Raw genomic sequence first — 19680 nt, 5'->3', positions numbered from 1 at the left:
TGTAACCCTTAGCAGTACAAATAAAACAGTGTATTTAAATGTTATGTTAATGTAGATCATCATCCTTCCTATATATTTAGAGTTTATGTATGTATTCACATGAGTGCGTGTGTTTGTGTATATATACACGTGTGTGTGTGTATATATAAATATATATGTATATATGTATGTATATGAAGAATCTTATATGTCAAGATCCCATAACTCTGGCCTCTGGCCAGGCTTCCCTGAGGCAAGGCAGTCAGACAGGCTGGGGCATGTCTTGGCCTCCCTCCCATATGGGCCCTTGAGTGGGTTGGTCACTTAACTTGTAGACTGCCTGTTTTTACCTTGCACCTTTTGTCTGCCTTATAGGATTATTGTAAAGTTAAAGGAGATGAGATACTTTCTGCTTCTCATCTACAACTCCTGATGCCAATAATGATCATCCAGTAAATAAACGTTAATATCCTTCTCCTTTAAACTTTTGTTTTCTTTTTGAGACAGGGTCTCGCTCTGTTACCCAGAGGCTGGAATGCAGTGGCATGATCCTGGCTTACTGCAGCCTTGACTTTCCAGGCTCAAGGAACCTCCCACCTCAGCCTCCAGAGTAGCTGAGACTATAGGCTCACATCACCAGGCTTGGCTAATTTTTGTATTTTTTGTGGAGACAGGGTTTCACCATGTTGCCCAGGCTGGTCTTGAACTCCTAAGCTCAAGCGATCTGCCCACCTTGGCCTCCCAAAATGCTGGGATTATAGGTGTAAACTCTTTGTGAAGAAAACGATTCATGCTTCTAAGTTACGCCTCCTGGCTTTTTTTCTTAAGTAAAAAAGATCCATTTTATGAAGAGATGAACTGAAATTACCATTATTTTGATAGCTATGTCAGAATGTCTCACCACTGCACCTTCACAATTTGCATGAATTACTGGTGCCGCCCAAGGCTAGCTGTCAGGGAACTCAGTACAGCAGCAAGGCGGTTTGTCACATCTTTATGTCTTTCTTCTTTCCCACACAGACACAGGCAGTCAGTTCCAAACACACCATTTTCTAATATGGAGGGCAGCAAACAATAATGGCTAAAAGCAGTTTCAGTACCTTTTCTCCACTACCTGATCATGCACCACCTCCCACCCTCAGGTCAATGGTTCTGATTCCTGTTTACGACCACAGGCTGCTGAGGGAGCCCCATCTTCCGCCTTTCTTATTATGTTAAAGGCCTGTAGTGCTGCTGGGGCAGAGAAGCCCACCAGAAGAATGAATAGTGGCCCAATTTTTCTCAAAGGCCCAGCAGTACGTAATTATTCCAGTAATCCCATGGGCATTCGGATTGAAGTTGTCATCATCCATGACAAATAATTATGAAGTCCCACTTAGGGTTTGGTTTCTAGGTATAACGAATGAGGTGGCAGAAGGTTTTTTGGTAAAAAGGACTGAAATCCATTTAATGCCTGGATGGACATCAGAATTAGGTGAAAGATGAATCATGTGACAGTCAAGGCAAGAAATGATCTTTTCCAAAGTGGATATAAGCACTAGGTTGACAGTCTCCTGATCATTCCTTAGACTTTCTAGGTCCCACAGCCTTGGGACTCTGCAGGTGCCTACTGGGTAAGTGCATGTTAATTTATTGTGTTTAGTATTTTACAATGATAGAAACTGTTCTCTACTTTGGAAATGTGCAAAATAAGTTTAAATGTTGATAGTGTCTAACAATGTCTACATTCGCAGGTGGGGAAGAATTTAGATAATTAAAAACAAATGTGTGAGCAGCCTCTTTAGATGAGCAAGGGTGGCTGTTCAGGTGTCCACCTGTGGACAAAGTATAATAATTTGTCCTCAGGCATAGTTGCTTTGGTGTCCTCTGAATGCATCCATGTCTGGTGGGGAGGGAGAATATTACCTAGCTTCAGTTTAGGCATAAATGAATGAGAACAAAAATGCATAGGCTTTAGCATAGTTTTCAGAAAAGATCAGTGCCTGTTAAGATTTCTAGACTCTTTGATCCTGGGAGGCAGTGGACAGAGAGTGTTGGATAGATAACAATGACACTGCTGCCTCTGTAAATGTCCTCATCTGCAAAATGTCTGGGTTGGACTGTCCAGCTTGAGCTCAGTGCTCCTTTCCTTCCTTGTCCATGGTTACTTCCTCCTTTGGCTCTTTCCCATTTATTTATTCATTTAATATTTACATAGTAAAGAACTGTGGGGCAAGACAGCCCCTGTCCCCCACCCCTCACCCATGTGACTCCAGGGAGTAAGAGAGACAGATAAATGAGCAGATGGTTGCAATCTAGTGGGGTAGGTGACATGCAGCCTGAGAAGGACGGCTGGAAAAAGGCAGGCAAAGGCATTGGGTGTTAGGAGGTAGGAGGAAGGAGATCCTGACGTGATAGGAGAACTTGAGAAGGGTGGAGAGGGAGTATCCCAGGAGAGGCCTGGAAGTGAGGGAACAAGCGAGGTATGTGCTATCAGGGGCACAAAGTCCTTCTATTCTCTAACTGGGGGTCTGCAAAAAGCAGGAAAGTGTATCGTGGAGAGTAGTAAAGAGGTCAGGAAAAGGCAGGACACTGGAGGTTCTTTTCCTTTCTTTTTCTTACTTTTCTTTCTTACTTTGAAACCTCTCCTCTGGCATGGAAATATGGGGACAAATAAATCCCTCCCTCATCCACACCCCCCACCATCCGAGTGCTCTCAGACACGCGGGTCAGGTGGTAGGAGAAGTGATGGTGGGCTTCATTGTCCAGCAGAGCGGTTCTCAAGTGCTTGCAGACATCAGAATTGCCTGGAGAGCTTGCTGAAACACAGACCCCGCAGACCCTCACCCTTGAGTTGCAGTTTCAGCACATCTGGGGTGAGGCCCCCAAATCAGCATTTCTTCCAAGTTCCCAGGGGGTGTGGCTGCTGCCGATGGGTGGCCTTCACTCTAAGACCTGCTCTCGACCCTCCTTGCTCAACCTGTAGTCCCAGAACCAGCAGCATCAGCATGGCCTAGGAGCTTGTTAGAAATGCAGCATCTTGGACTTTACCCCAGACCTCCTGAAACGGAACCTGCACCAAGAAGCTCCCCGGTGGCTCCCATGCACGCGACAGTCGGAGAACACTGCCCTAGATGTCCAGAGCCTTTAGTCCGGCACTTTGAGATGCTTCCCCCAAGCACAAAGCCTTCCAAGAGCTCCTGCTCAAGTCCTGGGCCTGTGGTGCTGAGACAGGACAGTGGCATCTTGGTGCTCAGGCCTCGGGTGTTAGGAGGTAGGAGGAAGGAGATCCTGACGATGAGAGAGAGACCTCCATGGCCACAGACTGCGGGTGACATGTAGCAGGAAACACTTTCTCTTCTTAGGTGCATTCCCACAGCCAGTGAGGGCTCAACAGCACTGGCTGAGCCACATCCTCCTGAGCACACAGAGAGGCAGAGGGCAGGACCCTATTCTGGTTGTAGACCCCACAGCACCAGGCTGGAGAGTCTGCCAGCTTAGGTCCTCCCTGTCTGTCTGGCCCTCTCAGAAATGTGCAGTGTTGGATCTAAAATAATAGAAAGAATGTTTACAGATCAAAAGTAAGAAGACAAACCACCCAATTAGGAAATGGGCAAAAGGTTTGAATAGACATGACAGAGAAGATATATCAAATGCCAATAAGCCCATGATTATATGCTCAATACCACTAGCAGTAAGCAAACATGAATAGAACCATAGTAGTGGGATACCCCTATACTACACCCATTAGAATGGCAAACAAATAAAACAACAGAACAAAATGTTGATCCTAACAAGCATTGGAGAGGAGTCTCAGCAGCATAAAACACCCGAAAGCTTAATAAGAAGGCTACAGTCAGAATCTGTGTGTCTGTTGACTGTGTCAGGACCCCGAATAGACTCAGGTAATTTGCCAGACCTTTATTGGCCCTGTGCTGGTTTCAGAGATGGAGAACAAGAGCAAGACATACATAAGAATTATTAGGCTGGGCACAGTGACTCACGTCTGTAATCTAAGCACTTTGAGAGGCGGAGGTGAGTGGATTACTTGAGGCCAGGAGTTAGAGACCAGCTTGGTCAACATGGCGTTTCTACTAAAAATGAAAAAATTAACCAGTTGTGGTGGCACATGCCTGTAATCTCAGCTTCTCAGAAGGCTGAGGCATGAGAATTGCGTCAGCCTGGGAGATAGAGGCTGCTGTGAGCTGAGATTGCATCACTGCATTCCAGCCTGGGTGACAGAGTGACACTCTGTCTCAAAAAAAAAAAAAAAAAAAAAAAATTAAATGGAGAAATAGAGAGAAATAGAGACATGCAGAAGAACGATGAAAGGGCAGGCATTCATTGTTGGCTGGTGTGGTGACACAGAGCATTTGTGCGAGAGAGAGAGAGAGAGAGAGAGAGAGAGAGTGTGGGAGCGCTCTGCCTGCCCCCTGCATCCTCAGCAGGAAGTGAGGGTGAGAACAGAAGCTCCTTCATTTGCTACCTGGAGCTGCCATTGTTTAGTAGTGTTGTATCATCTTGGTTATTTACGCCTCTACCTCAGTTTCCTTACCTGTAAAATGGGGATAATGCCTATCCCATAGAGTTATAAAATTTTCTGTTAATAAGCTTTATTTTTTAGAGCAGTTGTAGGTTTGTGAAGAAATTTTGCAGAAAGTACAATTTCCCATATACCCCTTCTCTCCCTTTCCTATTTCATATTTCCTCTGGGTTTCGACAAATGCATGTCATGTATTCATCGTCACAGTATCTTACAGAACAGTTTCACCACTCTAAAAATCCCCTGTTCTCCATCTCTTCATTCTTCCCTTCCTTCTTCCCCCACAACTCCTGGCAACCACTGATCTTTTTACCGTCTCTGTAGTTTTGTCTTTTCCAGAACGGCATATAGTTGGAATCACAGTAGGTAGCCTTTTTAGACTGGCTTCTTTCACTTAGAATATGCATTTAAAATTCCTCTATGTCTTTTCATTGCTTGAAAGCTCATTTCTGAATAATACTTCATTATAGATATGGACCAGTTTGCTTATCCATTAATCTACTGAAGGGTGTCTTGGTTACTTCCGGTTTTTTTTGACAATTATGAATAAAGGTACTATAAACACTTGTGTGGAGGTTTTTGTGTCGATATAAGTTTTCAATTCATGGGGGTAAATACCCTAGGAACTTGATTGCTGGAAAGTACAAGCCTATTTTAGCTTTGTAAGAAACTACCAAACTGTCTTCCCAAGTGGCTGTGCCATTTTGCATCCCCACTAGCAATGAATAAGAATGCCTGTTGTTTCACATCCTCACCAGCATTTGGTATTGTCAATGTTTTGGATCTCAGCCATCCGTAGGGTTTCCATAAGCACTGAATAAAATGATGGATGTAAATCTCTGATCACAGGACCTGGTACAGAGGCATTGCTTGATATCCAGCAGCTGTTGTTACTATCTTTGGGTACCTTTTCTCCTTTCTCCATGCCCTTCCTCCTCTCCTTCACCTGCTTTAATCCTCTCTTTTATTTGGGGCACAGTTTTCAGTTTTTAGTCTTTGAAAACTCTTTATCCTCCTCTCTGCCAGCCTCTTCCCCTGAAATCCTTGTCACTTCTAATTAGACTTGTGACATGCATAGTTCAAGAATCACTTGCAGTATTAGTCAGGATTCTACAGAGAAACAGACCAATAGGAGATTATTTATTATCTATCTGTCTGTCTGTCTGTCTATCTATCTATCTATCTATCTATCTATCTATCTATCTATCTATCTATCATCTATCTAGAAATAATTTGTTTTAAGGAATTGGCTGCTCACATGGTGATGGAGACTGGCAGGTCTAAAATCTGCAGTTTGGGCTGCAGACCCAGGGCAGACCTAGGGGAGAGCAGATATACAGTTCAAGTCTGAAGGCTCTATGATGGCAGAATGTCTTCTTGGTCAGGGGAGATCAATCTTTTGTTGTATTCAGGCCTTCAACTGACTGGATGAGGCCCACCCACATTATGGAGGGTTACTGCTTTACTGAAAGCCCACCAATTGAAATATTAATCTCATCAAAAACGCCCTTACAAAAACATCCAGAATAATATTCGACCAAATATGTGGGCATTGTGGCCCAGCTAAATCACATAAAATCGACCATTGCAAGTATGTGGATAGTGTTTTGACATTAAATTAAGAGCAAGAACCTTGTTCTGAACTTTTTCCATCCCAGCCAGCTCTAGCACTGAGGCAGATTCTAAACGGGCATGATAAATATTGGCTGAAAGAAAGCTTGAGGGAAAGAGTCCCTTAGCAACATGGTTTCAGATGTAGTATGGGGAGGGATAAGGTGACTGCCGTATTACCAGATTGATCATTTACATTAAGGCATTCTTGCTTGAAGGAATTCACTACAGAGAATAATTTTGAATTATGTGAAAAATTTACAGAAACTTTAAAGATAATGGTAATTCCAAATGAATTAGGGAGGCAAATTATTAACCTTCGTGATTTTGACTACCTGCCTCCTCTCCTTTTATTCCTTCTTCACTTTGAAAGGATATAAAATAAGAATGAACTGAAACTATACTTGCAGGTGTCCAAGGTTTCTATGGAGACAGATCTTTATAATTATTACTTTGGGGGTTGTTAGGAACTCACCTGTGAGGTACAGCAAGTGGAAAGTTCTGAGATTCTGTGGCTCAGCCAACATGACTATGTAACCAGTCTTGGTCGGTGGCCCAAGGTCTCTCTCCTTTTAGGGTTCAACCTCCAACCTTATTTCCGCTTCCTTCATGTTGGAATTCAAACTGTGAGGTAAATACACCATAGTACAGCTGAAGAAATAAGCAAGCAAAGGCCAAGGGGATCAAAATACACAGGGTAGTGACGGTGGTCAGGCAGATGTTAGCTCACAAGGACAAGAGAACAGAGGCATTTGGATAAATCCAGCCAACAGGAGCAACAACTGCTGTAAATATTGTTGAATCACACACTTTCAGAACTGCGAGGGTTTTTGAGGGAATAAGATATAGCTGGAAGGAACACAAGATCGAAAGTCAGAAATTCTGGGTTCAGAACTTCAATCTGCCATACTTATGTGCAATCTTAGCTAATCCAAGTGGCCTCTCTGAATTTCAGCATGTTCATTTCTATATTTGGAAAATGAGATTTTATAATTATATTTTATCTTCATAGGCTGTTGGAGCAATTGAATGAGCTACCATTTGTGAAGGCTCTATGCCAATATTATTATTGAGCTACCCTCTTTCGTTTTACTAGTGGGGAAGCCGAGATTCAGAGTGGTTAAGTAATTTTTCCAAGGTAGGATATTGATGCTGTAAAGCTTTGTCTTTTCTGTCAGTGCCTTGTTGTTGACTCATGGATGATGAGAATCGCTAACATTCACTGAGCAGTTACTGTGTGCCACAAACTGTGCTAAATGCTTTATGTGTATTTTTTTCTCAGCAAAACCTTATGAATTTGGTACTTGCATCAGTTTCTTACTACTGCATAATAAACCCCCATGTTGAGTGGTTTAAACCAATGCCCATTTATTATCTTACACTTTTGTAGCTTAGAAGTCTGGGCATGGCATGACTGAGTCCTCTGCTCAGGCTCTGATGAGGCTGAAATCAAGATGTTAGCCAAGCTGTGTTTCTTCTTTCTTGGGGTTTTGGGGAGAATCCACTTTGAAGCTCATTCATATTGTTGGTTGAATTTAGTTCCTTGCAGTTATAGGGGTAAGATTTCCATTTCCTTGTTGGCTGTCAGCTCAGTCTTGGAGGCCTCCCACACTTCTTGCCACTGGGCCCCTGTAGGCAGTTAACAACCTGGTCGTTGCTATTTCTTTCAGGCCAGCAGGAGTTCATCACTCAGGCTTTTTTCCTCTGTGTCCAGTTGAAAATGCTCTGCTTTGAAGGAGCTCACCTGATTAGGTCAGACCCACACAGACAATCTCCCTTTCCTAAAGCCAGTCAGTGCCGTATAACATAACCTAATCAAATGAGTGAAATCTATACTATTTATAGTCCTGGAAATTATACACCAGGGAGTATGCATCTTGGGGCCATCTTAGAATCTACCTACCTTGGCACTATTATTAACATGTCCATTTTACAGGTGAAGAAACTGAGAACAGAAGGGTTAAGTAAACTGCCTGAGGCCACACAGTAGTAAATGAAACAGACAGGGATCAAAACTAGGACTGGCTGCTTCCAGAATCCATGCTCTTAGGCCCTCTGTTATGTTATCTCTTGCTGCTGCCAAGACCCATGGGGCTCTTGAGAAGACCCTTTTCTTCGGATCAGGAGAGAATGATAGTGCTCGATCTGACAAATAAATCTCTGTTGGAGATGGCCGTTTACCCATAGGCAGCAAAGTTTACCCATAGTCACCACAGTTTACCCAGTGGCAATGGGGGCCATGAGTATGTTTCTTCTGGTTACTATGCTGCCCTAGGCCAGCAAAAACATTCTGGGGTCCTTAAGTGATGCATGAATCCAGTTTCAGCCAACCTGTTGGGCTACTGCAAGAGCTGGTTATGTCAAATGTCCGTTTCAATGTCTCTAAAGAGGTGTCTTGCAGGTGCTAGTCTCTTTTGCTTCCACCCAGGTAAAGCACATGCACCCCTGTGTACACAGTTCTCTCTCTTTTTCTCCCCCACCCTTTTGAAAGAGGCATCATGTGTGAAGACAACAGGTGTCCGGACATAGTCATAGCACCACCTATAGATGCAGAGGGGAGACGCCCAAGCAGAGCCCATGCTTCATGATGCCCCCCATCACGTAGCCACACACCTGCCATCTCCTCCTTCATGGTCTCTGTGCCTCCCTTCTGATGAGGTGGATCTGGACCTGAATGCTGGGGCTTGGGGGAAGTGGGAGGCTGGCCAAGGAGTGTTTTATTTCTGCAAGGTGGTTCCCTTACTGCTCAGAGGTGAAATAAGCAGGGGAGATACCATGCTTGCGTTTTATAGCCCTTACTGTTGACCACGGGAGAGATTTTGGGGTTGAATGAAATATTCACAGTCACCCACACGTTGGTTTTAGTATTCATCTCCATAGATGTAATCCTTTAAAAACACAACTTAAATTCCTTGGCTTGAATTCCTAAGCTTCTTTACAGAAATCAGGAAGAGAGGGTGTTCTTTGGTTGGAACTCACCGCTGATTAGGGACATGGTATTTGTGTAAGGGTGGGGAGGAGTGGGATTCTTCCATGGAGGCAAGTTCTGGAACCCTCAAAGCAGCACATTCGCAAGCCCAGTGTATAATTTGGAGCTTCCATGTATGCTCTTGACATCTTTCCAAACGAGGTTTGGTAAACTTCTCCAGGATGTTCTTCCTTATTCCTTGGAAGGTGGTTGATATGGTTTGGCTGTCTCCTCACCCAAATCTCACCTTTAATTGTAATGCCCATAATCCTTATGTGTCAAGTGAGGGAACCTGGTGGGAGGTGACTGAATCATGGGGGCAGTTCCCCCATGCGGTTCTCCTGATAGTGAGTGAGTTCTCATGAGATCTGATGGCATTATACGGCAGTTTTCCCTGCTCTGGCTTGCTCTCTCTCACCTGCTGCCATGTAAGACGTGCCTGCTTCACCTTCTGCCATGATTGTAAGTTTCCAGAGGTCTCTCCAGCCATGCAGAACTGTGAGTCAATTAAATCTCTTTTCTTTATAAATTACCCAGTCTCAGGTATGTCTTTAAAGTAGTGTGAACAAGACTAATACAGTGGTCTCAGGAAGATGAGGAGAAAAGACAGGAACTCTGGTAGCATAGTAACAGTTTGTACTTTTGTGGCAAGCATGGTAAATAGTAACAAGAGGAACAATTATTTAATTTGTTTGCTAGGGAGGCTCAAAACAACCAACTAGTCCCTCTAGCTTCATTGAGGGGGTCCACTGGGGAGGCCTCAGGAGACTGGAGACTGGTTAAAAACACTGAGGGGGATGGGCACAGTGACTTACACCTGTAATCCCAGGCTGAGGATGGGTAGATCACCTGAGGTCAGGAGTTCATGACCAGCCTGGGCAACATGGCAAAACTCTGTCTCTAAAAAAAATACTAAAATTAGCCTGGCATGGTGGCACATGCCTGTGGTCCCAGCTACTCCAGAGGCTGAAGCATGAGAATCACTTGAACTCTGGAGGTGGAGGTTGCAGTGAGCTGAGATCTCACCACTGCACTCCAACCTGGGTGACACAGAGAGACTCCATCTCAAACAAACAAACAAAAAACATAAAAAGATGCCGGGTTGGGTAATGGGAAGAAAATGGAAGGAAGGCAAGCAAGTGTAAGGAAGAAAGATGTGGCCTGTGTGTGAACTGGTAGGCAAGGCAAGGGGAAAAGGGACAAACTCCTGTGAGTTGTCCTTTGACCCCATGTGAATGTGTGACCACCAGACAGTAAGTGATGGACTGTGGTATCTTGCCCTTGCAGGGGTTGCCTGTATAACCTGACTCTTGCCTCCTTACACTTCTCTGAGCTCCTCTATTGGATTATAGGAGTTTCTTGCACAAATACTTGAAATAATCTTGAGCATTACACACCCTATGTTATTCTCAAAGACATCATGTGGTCTATATGAACTTGACCTTGGTGGCAGGGGCAGAAAAGCTCCACCCTCAGCCTTCCATGCTCTCTTCTCTTCCCTGGGGGCTTGAAATCCGCAAACCGCCCTCCCTTCCTGTTAGGTCTGCCGGTACTCCCACAGTGGAGGGCATTCACTGGGAGCAGGCAGGGAGCCATTGAACCTGCCTTAGTGAGGCTGCTGGCAGCAGCGAGTGGCTAAGGACAGCCGTGGGCAGCTGCATCATGGCGGCTTTGGTGGCACCAGGCGGGCCTGTAGGCTCCTTGGCTCCCCATGGGCAGCAGCAGCTCCTCCAGCAGGAGCACTGTGTGCAGGTTCTCGTCCACAGGCAGCAGCCACCTGCAGACAGTTGGGTAACCCCTTCACCTTGGTGCTCCTAAGCCCACACCAAACCTTTTCTTTCTCGTGTGTTCTTCCAGGCCTTCTACCACTTCTATAACTAAACATCTGTTTATATCCTTTTCTCCTCAAAATATCCCCAGGGGTTTCATTTTCCTGAGTGAACACCGACCCAGTCAGCAATCTTGCCTGAGTCTAAGATCATTCCCAAAGGGGGCCCAGACTCGCCTGTTTTTGTTCTCTTAGCTTTCAGGTTCGGTGTGACAGCTCCGTGGAGCCTTGCACCTATGGTTAAGAATTGTTAATATCATTGCCTTTTTTGTTTTTTTTTTTCTTAAAGGCAACCAACCAGGAGATTGATGGACATATCAATACACTGTAGTGACTAAAGCTAGGGAAAGTATAGGACAATGTACAGTGATAGAAATTTGGAGCTGAACTCCTCTTGACAGCCTCTGTCCTTCTACTCATCAGGATGTTAGCTGTTACACAAGCTTTGTCAAAAGGTGACAGAATTGTCAGTCAATGATGTGTGATGAACTTGGGCTGACACTGGTTGCTCTACTGATTTTTCTTAAGCTATACTACAGCAGGTCCTCAGATGACGTCGTTTCATTCAGCATCATTTTGTTATAACATTGGTGAGAAAAAAGATCACTTCCTAGCTGAGGCCATTGTCTATGTGGAGTTTGCATGGTCCCCCATGTCTGTGTGGGTTTTCTCTGTGTACTCCGGTTTCTTCCCACATCCTGAAGATGTGTGCATTAGGTGCACCGATGTGTCTAAATAGTCTCAGCTGGAGTGAGTGTAGGTGTGTGTCAGTGCACCCCGTGATGGGATGATGTCCTGGCCAGGGATGGGTCCAATCTTGCAGCCTGAGCTGTTAGGATAGGCTCTGACCATCCGTAACCCTGAAGTGGTATAAGTGGGTGAATAATTATCTTACTCGTTTGTGTTAATATTTCTTTCTTCTTTTTTTTTTTTTAGATGGAGTTTCACTCTTGTTGCCCAGGCTGAAGTGTAGAGCCATGATCTTGGCTCACTGCAACCTCCACTTCCCAGGTTCAAGCAATTCTCCTGCCAGCCTCCTGAGTACTGGGATTACAGGTGCACACCACCACGCCTGGCTAGTTTTTGTATGTTTGGTAGAGACAGGGTTTCACCATGTTGGCCAGACTGGTCTCAAACTCCTGACTTCAAGTAATTCGCCTGCCTTGGCCTCCCAAAGTGCTGGGATTACAGGAATGAGCCACCGTGCCCGGCCTATTAATATTTCTTAAATGGATGTATAGCTCACATTTATTTCCATGTTTAACACTGGAAATGTTTCGGTCTTTATTTAGAAGTTTGGTGATGTTTTTGCAACCAGAAATGTGCCATAGGAATTTAACTCTTGTCTATATCAAATAATCAATGGAAAGTTGTTATCTTTTCTCTTTTTTTTTTAGTGGTGGTTGTTTTTGTTTTGTTTGTTTTGTTTTGTTTAGAGACAAGGTCTCCGTCTGTGGCCCAGGCTGGACTGCAGTGGCATGATCATAACTCACTGTAACCTCAAACTTTTGGGCTTAAGCAATCCTCTTGTCTCAGCCTCCCAAGTGGCTAGGAGGACAGGCGTGTACCACCATGCCCAGCTGATTAATTTTTTTTTTTGAGACGGAGTCTTGCTCTGTCACCCAGGCTGGAGTGCAGTGGCCGGATCTCAGCTCACTGCAAGCTCCGCCTCCCGGGTTCACGCCATTCTCCTGCCTCAGCCTCCAGAGTAGCTGGGACTACAGGCGCCCGCCACCTCGCCTGGCTAGTTTTTTTTGTATTTCTTAATAGAGACGGGGTTTCACTGTGTTAGCCAGGATGGTCTCGATCTCCTGACCTCGTGATCCGCCCGTCTCGGCCTCCCAAAGTGCTGGGATTACAGGCTTGAGCCACCGCGCCCGGCCTAATTTTTTTTTTTTTTGGTAGAAATAGGGTCTTGCTATATTGCCCAGGCTGGTCTTGAACTCCTGACCTCAAGCCATCCTTCTGTGTTGGCCTCCCAAAGCACAGGGGTTAGAGGCAAGATTGGTTTCATTTTAAGGTGCAGTTTCCAAGAACCCACTGATGACATTAAGTGAGGACTTACCACATATTTCACAAAGGGGATGGGTGATATGAATATGATTTACTTTTAGAGAATGAAGCAGGGCATGAGTGATTAAGTGATTTTTTCAAATACATATTTATTTATGTATATTATTTTGAATATATGTTTCAGATGAGGTGATTTTAATTATGAGTGAGACTAATGGCATAAAGACCTTAAAAGGACTTAAGCAAAAAGAGATTTATTGGGCTCACATGATGAGAAGTCCAGAGATGGGTAGGCATCAGTGCTGGCTTAATCCAGGGGCTCTTGCCCCATTTTTGTAAGATGTTCTTGGCTCTGCTGGCTTCTTCTTCCTGGGCTTGTAGCAATGCCTAGAGAAAGAGTTGAAGGGTTGTTTCTACAAGCTTGAGAAGCCCTCAGAAAATCTTTTCTCGTGTCTCCTAGGTCCAAATTCAGTCATTTGCTCTTCTGAAACCAATTACTGGGAAGGCATTGGAATGGTATTACCTTTGGAACATTCTGGAACTGGAAATGAGATTAATTTTCCCATATGGGCTGCATGGAGGAGGATGTTTCCCTGAAGGAAATCAGGGCTTGGTTGGGGTAAAAGAAGATAAAAAGGGGTACCTGGATAATTAAGGCTGTGGAAGAGCAAAGTCCCTTTGCTGTTCTGACTCCAAAAAGCTCCCCATGTTATCTATGTAACTGATGGCTTACAATTTTTATTCATTCAACAAACATTTATTGAGCTGTTAAATCTGTGCTCAGTACAATGCTAAATGCTAGAGATACAAAGAATAATGAAAATATTGTCCTATCCCTCGGGGATTTTACAGTCTAGTGGAGGAGACATATCGGTGAAAAGGTTATTACGAGAAATAGATGAGACAGCTGTTGGATAGAGATAAAGTGAAGTGTTATGAAAACTCAGAGGAAGAAGCAACTAAATCCATGGGTAAGGGGGCTGAGGAGCAGAGGTCTGGGAAGATGGGGGAGGCTGTTCCACTCAGAGGGAACAGCATGTGCAAGGGCATAGAGGCATGGAAGAGGGTGGAATGTTCCAAAAAATAGGACTACCTGTGTGAACATGACACAAGGTGAGCACGTGGGGAATGGTGAGAGATGAACCCTAGGATGCAGGTTATAAAGAGACTTAGACTTCATCCTGTACATGATGGGGAGGGGAAACTTGGCAGGTAGGGAGCCACAGAATAGGACTAGAAAGTGTGTTGTGGTTTCGGTGTGGACAATGAATTATGGGAGGTAAGCCCGAAGGCAGGGAGATTATTTCAATGGCCACGTGAGAAATAAGAGGCAGTGAGGACCTGAACTGAGGGACAGAGGGACTGGAGCAGAGGGGACAAATCCAAGGGAAATTTAGTGGGAAGAACCAGCTGGTCCTGATAACTGCCTGAATAGGGGAGAAGGGGGAGGTTGGGAGGGAGTTGAGAGAGAAGAAGGGATGACGTGAGTCTGGAATGTCTGTTTGAGTGGCCAGATGGTGATGGTGTCAGTAATTGAGGTGGGGACCCCAGGAGGAGGAGGAACAGGTCTAGGGGATGAAGACAAGTTCAGTTGTGGACAATTGAGGACAAAATGCTGCAGCCATTGGTAGCGCTGGATTCCATCTAGGTGGCAGTTCCAGTGGCATCCAGAACTACCAGTCTAGAGATCAGGAGACAGCTCTGGTAGCAAGCAGGGCAGGGTGGGATATTTGAAATAGAGGGCTAGGAAAGACCATTATAAAGAGGAATCATTCAAACAGACACTTGGATGAAATTATGAAGCAAGCCATGCAAATATTTCACACAGGTAGCTAGCCAGCTCTCCAAGCTGCTCTTCCTAATGGCATTAGAGCCGTGGAACGGAGTGTTGGTGGGAAGATGCTCACTGACCAGTAAAGGCATATCCTCCTCTCTCCTCCTCCAGGTCCATGGGGCAGGAGGCTGTTCATCTGTGAACTCCAGTGAGGCTACTGGCCTTGCTGTTGAGTGTGCGGAGGACTACAGGATTCCCCAGACTCCAGCTATGCCCTCTTCTTCCCCCTTCCCACCCCTGATTTTTGAATCCGGCATTAGAACATCCCAGGTCTTCCCTTTAGGGCTTGACTGTAGCCTGTATCTAGCTGCAATGAGCTCCTCTTGGTGCAGATACTGCTTCTGAGCACTAGAGGACTCTCCTGAGCACCCATTAGCCTGGATGAGATCCAAGAAAACATGTCCTCTGAGGATGATTTCTTGTAGGATTGTGGTACAATGGATTAAGCAGGGGTGTCCACTCTTTTGGCTTCCCTGGACCACATTGGAAGAAGAAGAATCGTCTTGGGCCACACATAAAATATGCTAACGTTAACGATACCCAATGAGCTAAAAAAAAAAAAAAAATTACAAAAAAAATTCATAATGTTTTGAATTTGTGTTATCTCATAAATTTATGAATTTGTGTTGGGCTGCATTCAAAGCTGTCCTGGGGGTTGGACAAGCTTGTATTAAAGCATCATACAGCTTATGCAAGCTCAAATTAGATTCTAATTTGGGCTTCAAAACCACCTTATCTGGTAAATGCAATGACTAAGACAAGAAACTCTCACGAAAGTCTTATTTCTTTTGTTGAATGAATGAATGAATGATGAGTACTTTTGCAAAATTCCAGGAGAATTTCCAAAAAGGGATGTGAATAGGAAGTAAAGCAATTGCTGTTTTCCTATACTCAAGGCAAGCCCCATCTGAGTGTTACTTCCTGATGACCCTTCCTGCTGTTACTACTGATTTGGGCAGAGACTTTTACTGGCTTCCTGATAATAAAGCCTCATAGGAGGGAATCTCTCAACAGCAGAAGGCTGTGGCTACTGGAACGCTGAGTTCTCTAAGACACATTGAAAAGATGCTGTCTTGCTACAGTGAAGCCTTACTGTCATGGAATACACTAGACTGGTAAGATAGAGTTTATGCTAGCCAGGTCTGAATGGTACAGTACTAAAAAACAGCAAATTCACTGGGTAAAAAGGGAGAATGTCTACCTTTTTTGGATAAAAAGCATTTTTAAAAATCTTTTTATTTCAAAAGGGAACATGCTGTTCATTCTTCAACGAGGTTATTCTTCAGTGTCATACCGTCTGCTAAGTTGGGTCCGTACCAGGCAATATATCTTAGATTTTTGACCCACAAATGCCATATTCTTGCCGCTACAATTATCTACCGTGTCTAAAGGAAGCAGGTTTATGGTAAGAACCAATTTAAATAAAAATGAAAAATACAGCAGGCCTGAAGATATTCTGTTCTTTTCTGTTACTGCTGCTACCATATTCTGCATTGGATGTGAGTTCTCAAGTTCTGGCCCATGGGGAATGGGCAAACTATACTATGACCAATAGGCGAGTTTGGTGAATTCATTGTTTTTGCCATCCTAAAAATAATAGCCGCGAAGGCTTTCATATCTGCCACCACTAGATGTCACTAGATATCAAGCTTCTTAGAACAACTGCGTTACAGGCTTGAACAACTGCTCCCCTCATTCTATTAATACAGTATTTTAAAACTGTATCTGTACTGTATACATTTTCCACATTGAATCTAGTACATTTAATGTGACATTCATTCCTAGGAATGGAGCTTCATTCTGACCATAAGGCAGCTTACTTTTTGGATAGGAATAACTCCTCTAGCCTCTCCTTAATATGGCAAGTGAATTCAGATTTCCTTCGCTGTTAAAATATCCTGGTAAAGATGTGCATGATTCTGTTTTCACGTTGGCAAAATACTTGTCCTCTGATGGGTTTTGGCTGACTCAGTGCAACGTGACAAAAGTAGAAGCTTGATTGCCTTGCTTGCGATTTAGACTCCTCAGACAGTGTGATATTTTCATAGAGGTCATTTCAGCCATCTGGGGCCTTCAAACAGGGCCACCATGTAAACCATCTGGGATGGGTGAAAAGCCTGTACTGGTTTAGAGACCTCTATAGAAAAGGTCTTTGCTAAAACAAAACCCCTTTCTTTGAAGCCCCTAATCCCTTTATCTTTCTCTAGGCTTCCTTGTCATATTTTCTATGACAGCTCTCAGGGGACTAAAGCCAGCAGAATTTTCTATGCCTGGGGAATATCTATCTCCATCAGTAATTCAGACAGTGGGAAGGAGAACTTGTCGTGTATTCCCAAAGGGGCCCTTCAATTGTGCATTTGATGTTGACGACTTTCTTTGTCATGAAGAATGGAATTCAGGGGTGCACAGATCACACAGTCTAATGCTAAAACTTTGGAGCTTTATGAGGCTTCACAATTTCCAGAGCCCTTTCACATCTACCACCTCACTTCATTCTCACAACAATCTATTAAGGGAGACGGGGTGGGATTTTTATTTCCATTTCACAGGAGAGGAAACAGCAGCTCAGAAAAGTTAAATGGCTTGCCTTAGGTCCCTCAGCTACAAAAGGTGGTGTCATGACCCCCGCTTGCATCTCCAGGCTCCCGGGCTTTGAGACTTTCCTCCTACCATGACACCAAGTGGCTTCCTCTGGTGGAACTGTTAAGGGCCACAAGAAGCGGGCCTCTAGCAAGGCTGCTTCCTCAAAGCTGGTGAAGGATCAGGGATCTGTGGTGGGAGAATTCAGGGCAAGAGCAGAGGAGTCCCTGGTCTCTCTGCTGCCAGCTGCCCATCTTCTCATGGTATCCACCCAAGGCAGACTAAATGATTCGGATAATTGCTTGAATGGCACTGCTTGCTGAAACTGTTATTTAAAAGATGTGAAAAAGATGGAAAGTACAGAGGAAGCCTATAAAAATACCTCAACAATTGCCAGACATTTTGGGTAGAAAAAGTGTTCAAGATATAAAGCTTGTTTCATTTAAAAAAGAATAATTGAGAAGGAGAATTTGAATATTGTTGTCAAGTCAAAATCCAGAGATTATCCTGACCTTGGAGTGGAAGAGAAGATGGACAGGATGGAGTAGACTGAGGCAATGGGAGCAACGGTGCCAGGTGGGATGAACTGCCTACCTTCCCCAACCCTGAGAGTCAGGTGTGGGTGTGGGAGAGTGCTGGGAGAATTCTTTTGTCAATATCAGGAGCTACTGTTTGACTGAACTATATCTATAAAGCATTTTGCTAACCTGATGAAAACCACTAGCTAATCACTAAAATAACCCGTTAATCTGTTGAATGGGATCCCTTTCCTGATGAATAGAGACTTTGAAAAATACTGCTTAATCAATGATGACGACTGAACTAATTTTCCACCACAGCCAATATTTGATTGGATGGAGCTGAAATTTCCTACTTACCAGCCATGGCTGTTGGAAGTAAAGGCACTGGTCTGGTGTTATTTCTGAAAGAGGCCCTACCAGCAAAATCCATGTTTGTGAAATCCTACGCAGCTTGCTTTTCAGGCATATTCTGAAATACAGGTCTTTTCACCAGATGCCTAATTATTTCTTATGTCCAGCCCAAGTGTCGTTTGAAAAACAGGCAGTAATGTTTGCCTTTGATTTCGGCGGTTTGTTTTGTAAGACTAGCCCTTCAGTTTTCATTAGAGCCAGTGGCTCTCAACTTTGGCTGCACCTGAAAATTGCTTGGTGAGCTTTTAAAAATTGCTGACACTTGGGCTTCACTCCTGGATGTTCAGATTTAACTGGTTTGGGGTAGAGCCCAGGCACTGCTTTTTTTTTTTTTTTTTTTTTTTTTTTTTTTTTGCCTTCTACCTAATTTTATTATTATTATTATTATTATTTTACTTTAAGTTCTAGGGTGCATGTGCACAACATGCAGGTTTGATACATAGGTATACATGTGGAATGTTGGTTTGCTGCACACATTAACTCGTCATTTACATTAGGTGTTTCTCCTAATGCTATTCCTTCCCCATTCCCCCATCCCATGACGGGCCCCGGTGTGTGATGTTCCCAGCCCTGTATCCAAGTGATCTCATTGTTCAGTTCCCACCTGTGAGTGAGAACATGCAGTGTTTGGTTTTCTGTCCTTGTGATAGTTTGCTGAGAATGATGGTTTCCAGCTTCCTCCATGTCCCTGCAAAGGACATGAACTCATCCTTTTTTATGGCTGCATGGTATTCCATGGTGTATATATGCTACATTTTTAATCCAATCTATCATTGATGGACATTTGGGTTGGTACCAAGTCTTTGTTATTGTGAAGAGTGCTGCAATAAACATGTGTGTACATGTGTCTTTATAGTAGCATGATTTATAATCCTTTGGGTATATACCCAGTAATGGGATTGCTGGGTCAAATGGTATTTCTAGTTCTAGATCCTTGAGGGATCACCACACTGTCTTCAACAACAATTGAACTAATTTACACTCCCACCAACAGTGTAAAAGCATTCCTATTTCTCCACATCCTCTCCAGCATCTGTTGTTTCCTGACTTTTTAATGATCGCCATTCTAACTGGTGTGAGATGGTATCTCATTGTGGTTTTGATTTGCATTTCTCGGATGGCGAGTGATGATGAGCATCTTTTCATGTGTCTGTTGGCTGCATAGATGTCTTCTTTTGAGAAATGTCTGTTCATATCCTTTGCCCACTTTTTGATGGGGTTATTTTTTTCTTATAAATTTGAGTTCTTTGTAGGTTCTGGATATTAGCCCTTTGTTAGATGGGTAGATTGCAAAAATTTTCTTCCATTCTGCAGGTTTTCTGTTCACTCTAATGGTAGGTTTTTTTTTTTTTTTTTTTTCTTTTGCTATGCAGAAGCTCTTTAGTTTAATTAGATCCTGTTTGTCTATTTTGG

At 43.8% G+C, this 19680-nt stretch overlaps 1 long non-coding RNA gene across 2 annotated transcripts; it reads left to right on the top strand.

Annotated features, from left to right (window-relative positions):
- Window positions 1–6633: 6633 nt before the first annotated feature.
- LOC105475222 (uncharacterized) lies at window positions 6634–16171 on the top strand. Of its 2 annotated transcripts, XR_983221.2 has the most exons (4): window positions 6634–6743; window positions 11845–11964; window positions 15590–15870; window positions 16003–16171. It is a non-coding gene; the product is annotated as an uncharacterized lncRNA (long non-coding RNA). The 2 variants fall into 2 exon arrangements; XR_011624279.1 differs by lacking the exons at window positions 15590–15870; window positions 16003–16171 and adding an exon at window positions 14867–15421.
- The last annotated feature ends 3509 nt before the right edge of the window (window positions 16172–19680 follow it).

Source organism: Macaca nemestrina, chromosome 6 (genome assembly GCF_043159975.1).
Source record: "Macaca nemestrina isolate mMacNem1 chromosome 6, mMacNem.hap1, whole genome shotgun sequence".
Taxonomy (NCBI): domain Eukaryota; kingdom Metazoa; phylum Chordata; class Mammalia; order Primates; family Cercopithecidae; genus Macaca; species Macaca nemestrina.
Note: the sequence above shows the minus strand (reverse complement) of the source record. Positions and strands in the feature narration are given on the sequence as shown.